Here is a 12654-nt window from a genome sequence, read left to right as displayed (position 1 = left end):
TCCTGAATCCAGGGCTGGTGCTCTATCCACTGTGCCACCTAGCTGCCCCAATATGAGACTTCTTAAAAGGACCAAGTAGTAATCTAGACTTGTGTGTACTTTGTTGAACCTACCTTGTTCAAGCTAAATGTAAGGGGGGGGGCAGACTAATGGGTAGCAATGTGGCAGGCTCTAGAAGTCTTACACTTATAGTAGGCTTATGCTCTATATCTTTTAGCTTGAAGGAGTTATGCTCAACCTGGAGAATGTAAATAACCACCAAACCTCACACAATGTTCCTTTTCAATAGAGGAATGGAGTCACATAGACATCTGAATGGAGGAGGAAGCCATGAAGGACAAACAGCTATTCCAAAATCTACAAACAAGGAAGCTGGATCCCTTAAACATCTAAGCAGGCTTAATCACATCTGCCTGAGTGCCAAGCCAGCTACAAAGAGGAATTAGGCAGACTTCTGTTTGAACTGAGAATGAAACCAGGCAGGAATGTCTAAACACAGTTGAGCTGGTGCCCTGGCAACAGAGACTAATCATAAACAGGATATGTGTAAGGATACGCAAATAAACTACAATTAAGGTGGGACCTTCAGAAGATGTATATGAATGACATTTTCAGAAGGAAGAGGGAGAAATGCTGACCTGCATCACAAGAAATACAGAGAAGAAAAAAAGGACTAACATATAAATCAAGGAGGGAACTAAGGCAGATGCAACTGGGCCTGCTTATACATTCAGATGTCTAAGTGACTGAGTCCCTCTATTTCCTAAAATATGGTGCCCAGAATGGAATCCAATACTTCAGATATGGTCTGAGCAGGGCAGAGGACAACACGACCATGACCTTCTTACTTCTGGACCTGATACCTTCCTAAATGTAACATAACCTAGACCCAGGGGGTAAAATAGACATTGAAAGAATCCACCAATCACCTCCTGAAAGAGATCCCAGAATGAAAACTCCCAGGAACATTGTAGCCACATTCAAGAACTCCCAGGTCAAGGAGAAAATATTGCAAGCAGCCAGAAAGAAACAAAGCAAATATCTTGGAGCCACAGTCAGGATTACATAGGATTTAGCAGTTTCTACATTAAAGGATCAGAGGACTTGGAATATGATATTCCAGAAGGCAAAGGAGCTAGGATTACAACCAAGAATCATCTACCCAGTGAAACTGAGCATAAATCTTCAGAGGAAAAAATGGTCATTCAATGAAATAGAGAGATTTCAAGCTTTCCTAATGAAAAGGCTGGAGTTGAACAAAAAATTTGATTTTCAAATGCAAGACTCAAGAGAAGCATTAAAAAGCTAAAAAGGAAAGAGAAAACAAGGGATCCATAAGGCTAAACTGTTTGCATCCCTACATGGGAAGATAATACTAGTAATTCTTAAGAACTGAATCACTATTAGTGCAGTTGGAGTATACATAGAGAGTGTGCATACAAGGTGACTTTGAGGGGATGATATACAAAAAAATATTGAGGGGGTGAAATAGAGACACTGGGATCAGAAGGAAAGGAGAGGTAGAATGGGGTAAATTATATCACATGAAGAGGTGCAAAAGACCTGGAGGGGATGGGGGAGGCAGTGGGCATCACTTGAACCGTACCCTCATTGGAATTGGCTCAGAGAAGAAATAATCTACACAATCAGTTGGTTATAGAAATCTATCTTGCCCTATCGGGAAGTAGGAGGGAAGAGGGAGACTGACAGAAGGGAGGCAGATCAGGGGAGGTACTGGTCAGAAGCAAAACACTAACGGGGAGAGAAAAGGTTAAAGGAGAGAAAGAAGGATAAACAGGAGGGAAAATAGGATGGAAGAAAATACACAGTAATCAGAACTGTGAGTGTGAATGAGATGAACTCACCCATAAAATGGAGCAGAGAGCAGAGGGAATTAAAAACCAGAATCCTACAGTACATTTATAAGAAAGACACAAAGCAGAGAGATACAGAGGAAAGGTAAGGATTGGAGCAGAATATATTGTATTTCAGCTGAAGTAAAATAAAAAAAAGCAGGGGTAGCAATCATGATCTCAGACAAAGCAAAAGGAAAAATAGATTTAATTAAAAGAGATAAGGAAGGAAACTGCATCTTGCTTAAAGGTACCATAGACAATGAAATAATATCAGTATTAAACATATGCACCAAATGGTATAGCATCCAAATTCTTAAAGAAGTTAAGGAAATGGGTGAGCTCAACTTTCCCCTCTCAGAACTGGATACATAAAACCACAAAGAAGAAAGAAGTTAAGGAGGTGAATAGAATTTTAGAAAAGTTAGATATGAAAGACCTTTGGAAATTTTTTTTTTTTTGGTGGGGCAATGAGGGTTAAGTGACTTGCCCAGGGTCACACAACTAGGAAGTGTCAAGTGTCTGAGGCTGGATTTGAACTCAGGTCCTCCTGAATCCAGGGCCAGTGCTTTATCCACTGTGCTACCTAGCTGCCCCCAAGACCTTTGGAAAAAATTAAAGGGAATAGAAAAAAATACATATCCTTTTCTCAGTGGTACATGGCACCTACACAAAAAGTGACCATGTATTTGTGCATAAAACTCTCAAAATCATATGAAGAAAGGCAAAAATATTAAATGCTCCTGTTTCATATCACAATACAATAAAAATTACATTCTCTTTGCTAAATGTTAAAATGTTTGCAGCTGGGGCAGCTAGGTGGTGCAGTGGATAGAGCACCGGCCCTGGATTCAGGAGGACCTGAGTTCAAATCCAGCCTCAGACACTTAACACTTACTAGCTGTGTGACCCTGGGCAAGTCACTTAACCCCAACTGCCTCACTTAAAAAAAAAAAAAGCTTGCAGGAGCATCGATTAGGGAAATCAGTCTATTGTCTTCTTTCATTGTTTTGGTTCTTCCTGGTTTGGGTATCAGCACCACATTTGTGTCATAAAAGGAATTTGGTAGGACTCCATCATCAATTTCTCAAAATAGTTTATATGGTATTGGAATTAATTGTTCTTTAAATGTTTGAGAGAATTCACTTGTGAACTCATCTAGCCCTGAGAGTTTTTTCTTAGGGAGTTCACTGATGGTTTGTTACAGTTATTATTCCAAGATAGGGTTATTTATTTAAGTATTCTAATTTCTCTTCTGTTAACATGTGCAATTTATGTTTTTGTAAATATTCAATTGCACATGTTAACAGAAGAGATAATAACATTTAGCAAAGAGATTACAGTCATATATCACAAGGATTATACACTGTAACCAGGTGGTCTTTATACCAGGAATGCAGGCCTGGTTTTGAAGCCCTAAAAGTTATGCCCCTATACCGCCAAAGAGATATAATTCCAGTCCAGAGCACCCCATGGAGACCTCAGATCAGAACCTATTCATACTTCACAGAAGCTATGCATCCATGCACTGGGACAACTACATGCACATACATATTTCCCCTGTATACTCACTTAGCATTGTGGCTGACATAGAGTATAAATGTCTGTCTAAATGGGAGCTGGCAGAGGATGAGTATGTGAAGTTCCCATACAACCTGATGACCAGGGTACCTGTGTGCTTATGACCACACACACCAAAAAGCCCTGAACATCTACTTGACCAAAGGCGGGACTGGAAAGTGGAGAGAGCACCGGCTTTTGAGACAAAGAACTTGGGTTCAAGTGATGGTCCTGCTACTTTTCAGCTCCATGACTGTAGGCATGATTGTAGGTTGATGGATTTAGAGGCTGTCTGGCCCGACCCCTTCATTTTACAGGTAAGAAATCCGAGGCCCAGACCAGGAAAGTGACTTGCCCATAGGGGGTCACATGCTTCTCACTAGTACTCACTAAGGTCACCAAGACCTTTCTGGGCACACAAGGTCAGTGGCAAAGAACACCCAGGGGCATGGAACAAACTCAGCTGGTTGTCTACACTCCATAGGCGGTGCCCCTATTGTATTCAGGTGGAGATGGGCCATCCTCTCCCTTTTGCTGTAGCCACATCTTGTCACCAAAGAGACCTTGAAGACCAAAATGCTCTTTTTAAAAAGGTAACCTCCCACTTCCCCTTTAAAACATATATTGTTGTTATTTATCTTGTCTGACTCTTCCTGACCCCTTTTGGGCTTTTCTTGGCAAAGATACTGCAGTGCTTTGCCATTTCCTTCTCCAGCTCATTTTACAGATGAGGAAACTGAGACAAACAAGGTGAAATGATTTGCTCAGGGTCACACAACTACGAAGTGTCTGAAGCTGAATTTGAACTCAGTTTTTCCTGACTCCAGGCCACTTTTCTGTTGTCATAGGGTTGAGGGTGGGGGAATGATCAAGGAACCACTCAGGGTCTATCATGTCATTTTAAATAACCAAAAAAGGCCTTTCAATGTTGGGCCACCACATGTCTAGGACTGTTCAAGACGTTGGTCAGTCACAGAGGTGTGAGTGGCCGTGGCATCCAGGGAAGCCCTCTGTTGGCTCATTCAGCTTTCTTCCATAGGTTGACTCAGAGTGTTCTGTGCCAAGGGAAACTCTAACCGTACATTGTGATTGTGGGATGATGGCATTTTCTAGCCTATGTGCTCGGAACACTTGTCGATAAGCACTTCACTTATTCTCTGAATGTTTCCCCGAAAACCCCTTTACTAAATAGCAAGCATCTTTTTGTTCTGAAGTCCCGTTATCTCTGGATAACAGCCACTAGCAGGAGACTGCTCCGCCCACGACAGCCACAGGCTGATGTGCGGCCTATCGAAGTCATTCAAATCCCCATCTTCTATTTGTCCACAAGAGGGCGCCCGCACTCCACCTTCAAGTTAACCCAGGCTACCCATGGACCATTCATTGAGTCTCTTAGAGCTGGAAGAGAGGTGGGAGGCCACCTGGTTCAACCTCATTTTACAAATGAGGAAATCGAGGCTCAGAGAAGGTCACAAGGAAGGAAGGAAACAAGCACTGATATGGCACTTATTATGTCCCAGGCCACGTGCTTTACAAATGTCATCTCATTTGAGCCTCACAACAACCCTGGAAAGGAGGTATTATTATTATCTTCATTTTACAGATGGGGAAACCGAGGCAGAGAAAGGTCAAGTGACTTGCCTGGGGTCTCCAGATAGGGAAGAGGCCTTTGTGACAACATAAACCGTGGTACCTGGCATGAAAAACTAGGGATGGGGTTCCTGGCACATCATAGGATTGGATTTGACTTTATGAAGGAAGCAGTTGAAATGGTTAGTTATAATTAAACATGGTTGCAAATAACTCTTTTATGAGGAACCAAGATCAAACAATTTCATTTATGGAAAGATTTAATGCCTTTTAAAAAGTGCTTTTCTAAAAAGCCAACTCCAATAGATATGTGACCAAGCTTGAAATCTTGATTACACAAAAGTAGCTCGTTGTCTAATGGGCCCATAGAAACACAATATCAAGATTTACTATAGATTTGCTTCAGAGAAGCCTTTTTGGGTCCTCCTCTTCTCCAAAGTTTGTAAAATTTATGTTATTCTTATACCAAATAAAGCTTCTAAAGCATAGCTGTTATAGCTGAATAATGAGGTCTATAGAAAAACCCTTTAAGTCAAAACAAGGAAAAGCATGCTAAATCAACAAATGACTGAACCTCAGACCTGGCTTTCTTCAAGACTCACCTCAAACCTCATCTGCAGGAGGCCTTTCCCCATCTCCCCAGTTGTTGGAGGATCCCCTCTCAGACTACCTTCTATTTGCCTTGTATATACTATGGGAGAAAATTCTAAACTCTATGTTTTAGGCATAAGCCTCCCAGAGACAATTTTATTTTACTTTATTTTATTTTTTTTTGAGAAACATCAAAGGCCTTTATTTATACATTTCAGCACAAATGGGCCAGCTCCCTAATGGATATGGCCCAAATTTATTAATTAAATTATTCTAAGCATTTCTGCAAAGAGAGAGGAAGAGAAGAGAGAGATTGTGAGATATAGAGATTTTGATAGAGATTGTGAGAGAGTTTATGTGAGACGTAGAGCTTGTGTGAGAGATTATTTGAGAGAGAGACAAATTGAGAGAGAGATTGTGAGAGAGATAGAGTTTATGTGAAACATAGAGCTTGTGTGAGAGAGATTATGAGAGAAACAGGTTGTGAAAGGAAGAGGAAGAGAGAGAAAAGAGGTTGAGAGGAAAAAGAGAGACTGAGAGAGAAGAGAGAGAAAGATTGAGAGATGGAGAGAGTGAGGGGGAGAGAGAGAGAGATCCCAAAAGAGACAGAAATCTGGCTTTGAAAATCTGAAACAAGTCATTTCTACTTGACAATTCAGTCTATTATCACACAAATTTCCCAGAAAAAGAAACCATAGTTACAGGGCTCAAGTGAAAGTTACCTTAACAGCTTTTATTCATCAAATGGTTATAAAACTTTTGATGTCTGGAGAATACTTTCCCTAAAATGATTCAACTCTCCTTCAATCACTTAACAACATTCCAAAGGTGAACTCAAGAGAAATTTCCAGAAACTGAATTAAATCTGATATTTCTTCCTTTACTTAGTAGAATCATGACCCTAATCACTTCAGGGAGGGGTCTTGTTTAGAAATTGATTTAGCCTTTCAGTAGGAATGGTTTGAAAAGTTTTCAGTGTAGGACATTGTTCTAGATTTGATAGTTACAGACAAATAAGATTTCTCACTCAGGTGGGAACAAGGACTTGAGAATAAATCATTATCTTAATAATCATTATTTTGTAATATTAACCAACAGGAATTTATTTATTTTAGAAAGATTTTTTTCCAATTACATTTTAAACAATTTTTTCATTTAAAAAATTTGAGTTCCAAATTCTCTCCTTTCCTATCTTCCTTCCCCCTCCCCGAGATGACAATTTGATATAGTTTATATATGTGTAGTCCTGCAAAACGTATTTCCATATTAGTTATGTTGTGAAAACACAGACAAAAAAACCTATGAAAAAATAAAGTAAAAAATCGTATACTTCAATCTGCATTCAGACTCCATCAGTTCTTTCTCTGGAGGTGGAGAGCACTTTTCATCATAAGTTTTTTGGAATTGTCTTGGATTATTATAATGCCGAGAAAAACTTTTGTTCAGTTAGTCATTGTACAATGTTGCTGTGTACAATGTTCTGGTTCTGCTCACTTCACTCTGTGTCAGTTCATGTAAATCTTTCCAGGTTTTTCTGAAACCATCCCCCCCCCCCACATCATTTCTTTCTTTCCTTTTTGGGGGCGGGGTGGGTGGGGCAATGAGGGTTAAATGACTTGCCCAGAGTCACACAGGTAGTAAGTATCAAGTGTCTGAATCCAGATTTGAACTCAGGTCCTCCTGAATCCAGGGCCGGTGCCTTCTCCACTGTGCCACCTAGTTGTGTCCCCCCCCCATAATTTCTTAAAGCACAATAATATTACATCATAATCATATACCACAACTTGTTCAGTCATTCCTTAATTGATGGTCATCTCTTCAATTTCCAATTCTTTGCCACCACAAAAAGAGCTGCTATAAATATTTTTGCATTTTTGGGTTCTTTTAAAAAATCTTTAAAAAAATCTCTTTGGGTTATAGACCTAGTAGTGGTATTGCTAGATCAAAGGGTATGCACAGTTTGATTGCCCTTTGGTATAGTTCCAAATTGTTCTCCAGAATGGTTGGCTCAGTTCACAACTCCACCAATAGTGCATGAGTATCGCAATTTTCCCACATCTACTCCAATGTTTGTCATTTTCCTTTTCTGTCATATTAGCCAATCAATCAAAAGGTATTTGTCAGTCACCAACTTTGTTCTAGATACTATGCTAAATGTCTGAATATAAATGCAAATATTGAAACAATCCCTACTTAAAATGTACCAACATATATGCATGTTATCTCCCTCCTTGGAATGGAAGGTTTTTGAGGGCTGAAGCTCTTTTTGCCATTTTTTTGTATCCCAGCTCTTAGCACAATGCTTAAAAATGATTTGTGATTGACTTCCTAAGACTTGAAATAGGAATGTTTTGGAATTCTTTGATTACTCATTATCTTGTTTCATTAGCTGTGCCCAAGAATTCTACATTCATGCTTTGCAGATCTAAAGACAGTTCTGCTGTCATACTTTACTTTGAGAGAAAAATGTCTATCTGTAGTGGAGCTCAGTTCTGTTGACATTTATCAAATTCCTGCTTGTGCCAGGCTCAGAGCTCAGTGCTAGAGAATCAAAGACATGAATGACCCCTCCCCAAAGGAGGTTATAATATATTTATGTACATATAACATATATACTAGTGTGAGATTTAAAATTGGATATTAGATCATAAATCTCCCCTACTTAACTTTTCCCTTAATTTATCTCCCAGACTAGTAAATGGAAGAAGCTTCTGGTTTTCTAGATAGAGCCTTTATTGTATATAAGGTGTTGTTGATTAGAAGGATAGGAAAATAGAAATACAGTACAAATCGTCTTAAATCTAGGCTTAGTCTATATTCCTTATAAAAACTCACCAAACCAAAAAGGCCACCTTTGGAGTGAGGGAGACCGTCTGTGCCGCGCCGCTAGGAGTCCCGCCAAGCAGGCAAAAAGGCCTACTCTCGTTCTCTCCACCCCGGAAGTCAAAAAACCCGGCAGGCAGTCTGACATGCGCAGCAGGTGGACTGTACCTGGCAGGCAGTCTGACATGCGCAGCAGGCGGACTGTTCATCTCCTCCCCAAAAGGGTGGTCCTTGAAAAACTGGCGTCTTTCAGTATCCTAACCGACTGTTAAAAACTTTCATATTTTACCACACTAGTGTACGTGTTTTACCAGTGAGTTGATAACATGTACTCACTACCTCTGTTTGGTCTTACTATTCAACATTTGGTTAAGAAAAATAATAGCATTATATAGTGCCTTACAGTTTGAAAAACAGTTTACAAATACTGAGTGTCCTACTTAAAACTGCACTAAAACTTTTGGTACACCCTGTATCATTTTATTCTTTTTTTTTGGTGATGCAATTGAGGTTAAGTGACTTGCCCAGGGTCACACAGCTAGTAAGTGTCAAGGGTCTGAGGCTGGATTTGAACTCAGGTCCTCCTGAATCCAGCCAGGGCCGGTGCTCTATCCACCTAGCTGCCCCTGTCATTTTGTTCTTACAACAAAAACAATAATAGGGTTGGTTATTGTCCTAATTTTATAGGTGAAACTGAGGTGCTGAAAGGTTACTTGATGTACAGAGGGGTCCTTCCTCAGGATGACACAGCTGGTAAGCGTCTGAGGCTGGATTTGAACTCTGACTCCAGATCTAGCACTTTCTCTGCTGCCCCAAATAGATACCACTGAGTTTCTATAAGTATGTTCTAAGGAAATACAAAGTAATTACGGAGTATGGAGGAAAAAGAGGATCAGGAAAGGCCCCAGGAAGGAAGTGACTTTAGCTGAACCCTATAGGAACCTAGGAGTTCCAAGAGGTAGAAAAGGGAGAGAAAGGTATGAGGTACAGCCTGTGCAAAGGACAGGGCTGGGAACAGTAAGCAGGGTGGGTTGTCTCAATTATGGAGTATATGAGGGGGGAAAATGAAATAGCTTGGGAGATTGACTGGAGCCACGAAGTTCAGGGTTTTAAGAGCTATGCAGAGGGATTTGTATTTTATCTTAGTGGCAACAAAGAAGCTTCCTGAACAGGGAAGTGACGTTGGTCAGACTTGTGCTTCAGAAATCTCAATTTGGCCCTTGTGGGATGGGAGAATTAGAGCTAAGGGAAAATATCTGGGACCAAGGGGAACTGTCTTAGATGGATGCTGCTCTTCAGCACATGAGACCAAGACAAAGGTTGTTATTGGAACAACATGCCACCTCTTTATTTCACTTGAAAAATGCTTCTTCCCAAGTTCCCTGGGATGGAACAAGTTCCCATCGGGTGGAGAGAAGCAAGAAAGGAGACAGAGATTTGAGTTTTATCTTTTTATCCATATATATCATATATAATAGTATACATAAGGTTAAAATAGATATGTTTTAAAAATATATATGGTTTTTATATATACGCCATATATATTATGAGAATTGGAATGACACCCCCTGCATTTAAGGCGACCACTCATTAGATTTTAGACATCATAGCTAGAATTTTAGCCCCTTACAAAATGCATATATGTGTATGTCTCTATCTCTGTCTGTCTCTATCTCTATATGTACATAAATGTATACATATAAATATATATATATATATATATATATATACCATATATATATATGGGTTTTTTTACCCACAGTAGCAGGCACTCAATATTTTTTTTCCAGTGAGGAAGTAAAACAACAGACCAGCCTTGTCTATGAGTTTCAGTTTTGTACTTTAAATGTCTTCCTTGCTTCCTCTTTCAATTTTTTGCCCCTAGGGTTTCCTCCTGTCTTTTGTTTTGACACCATAGTCTGACACAGTGTTGTCTCCTTTGCAGCATTATCTTTTCCTTTAATTTTATGTTTCTCTTGACTTTCTGTCAAGCAGGTAGATGGCTTAGTTACACCCAGATGGCTCAACATAGAAATGATGTCCTCCAGTGACCAGTTAGTTGTTTCCAATCTGATCTGTATCACCTCCACCAATATTCCTCTCATACCCTTCACTGGGGTGTGTGGGGAGGTTATATGCTGGGTCCTTCAAGGCATTTCCAGAAGAGTGTCTGTTCGGGTGGGTCTGGTAGGGCTGAAAGGGACTGACCCTGGATTGCATGTCTGTTGCCTAGCCGAGTTCAGAGAGTCTCATTAGCAGCTTGGTAGCAGGATGCTGAATTTCTCTAAGGGAGCATTTGTAATTTGAGCCAGTGGAGGGAAAATGCACCCGGATGCAGTCATAGAGAACTGAGGGATGGAAGTAGGATGGAGTCAGTTTTAATTGGGGGGATGTTGGGATGTTCACTGCTCTCTGTGTCTTTTGCTTTCCAACTATCTCCTTGGATGCAATATTCATGGCACACAGATGGGCTTGATGATGCAAGAGTTTATGGCCCTTTTTGCCTCTTTCACCTCTTAATTCTGAAACTTCACAGTCTAACTTTTTGGTCATCCTCCTTGTGCCAACCCTGGCACTGAAGTCACAGAAGACTGAGTTACATGATCACTTGGCTTGGAAGAACTTAACTTCTTCATGGAAGTCTGCTGCTTTATCCTCTCCAACAAATCAATCAATCAATTACCAACCATTTATTGAGCCCACTCATGTGGCAGGCACTGTACTAGGCACTGGGAGTTCCTATTTCACAAAAATGAAGCCGTTCCTGATCTTTGGGAGCAATACATTCTATTGGTGCTGGGGATGAAGAGGATTGAAGATAACATGGGCATACATAGATATACACAAAATAAATTGGTGGCATAGGCACTAGCAGGTGGGGGATGAGAAAAGGTTTCATGAAGATGACAACTGGATTAATCTTTTAATTAACTGGATTAATCTTTAAATTCAGTCTTAGAGAGTTGCTTTGGGCACAGAGAGGTGCCAGTGTGTGCCAGAATCTGAGCCTGAGCCACAGGTCTAGGTTCTGACTCTAAGACTGCCTCTCTAACCACTGTGGAACTCTACCTCATGGTGTTCTTTTTTGAATATTCTCATTAGCACTACAAGGTGGAGTGACCAAGTATCCCATATCATATAGCTTCTTGTTCTCTTTGGGTACAGAATGAGATCACCTTTTTTATTTGCTTCTCCAAGGAACACTTGGGAACCATCCTCCCAATTACTTTCCTGTTAACGGCTTCTGATTTCCTCCATATAAAGAATATCAGAATTGATGTCTTTGTATGCAAATCTCACATTCACAGCACCAGCAATTGAGTGAATGTTTATAAACCACCCAAAGGCTGTGAGATCCCAACTACTGTCTGCCCTCATCTGCCATTCAATTACTGTCACTGTGGTAGAAGGGAGCCACACAGGACTGAGGGCCACTTCAAAGTATTTCTTTGTTTCATGAATTGTCATGACCAAGTAAGATATTCAGAGCTATAACTAGTCCAGGGTAAATAGGGCTTTTCATTAGGGCACCAACATGGTAGCAAAAGATGATGTTTCTCCCCAAAGTTCAGGCTTGAGCTCATCAGTGCTCTGGAAAGGCCCTCTATGATTGCCCCTAAGTCACCACTGTCCTGGCAGAGGACCCTGGTAGACTGGCAGTGCTCTTTTCCCAGGGCTGCCCTGCCCTACCTCTCAAGTGATCTCGGATTTACTTATCACAAAACTAGGGTCAGATGGGACCTCACAGGGCATTTAATCCAACTCACACATGAATGCAACCTCCACCATAACATTTCAGACAAGCAGTCATCTGGAAAGATCTGGAATGAGGGGGAAGAGAGTGACACCAGACCTTAACTGTCTGCCTAACATGCTTCTCTATTGAATTGAGAAAACTCATTCTTCTCCCTTGGCATCTCCTCCCACCAGAGGGACTCTGGCACTGGAAAGCCAAGAGCAAGGACATACTGTCGCCTTACTGACCATAAGGTTTTACAGGCAATTCAATTATGCCCAGGCGCATGGTCCAGGCTGGCGATTCCTCTTCCTCTTCCCTCTTTCCCTTCATTGTGCTGGCTATATTTGTGCTTAAGGTCTCTTCTACCCAGGGAAGGTCAGAGGTAATTGGAAGAGAAAGTCCATAAATTGGGCTACCTTGGACAGCTCCAGCTAGAGGTCTGAGGAGGGAAACAACTTGCTAAAATGAGATCTGGATTATTATCATGATTAATTATGG

This window comes from Dromiciops gliroides, chromosome 1, assembly GCF_019393635.1.
Source record: "Dromiciops gliroides isolate mDroGli1 chromosome 1, mDroGli1.pri, whole genome shotgun sequence".
In the NCBI taxonomy this organism is placed as follows: domain Eukaryota; kingdom Metazoa; phylum Chordata; class Mammalia; order Microbiotheria; family Microbiotheriidae; genus Dromiciops; species Dromiciops gliroides.
Note: the sequence above shows the minus strand (reverse complement) of the source record.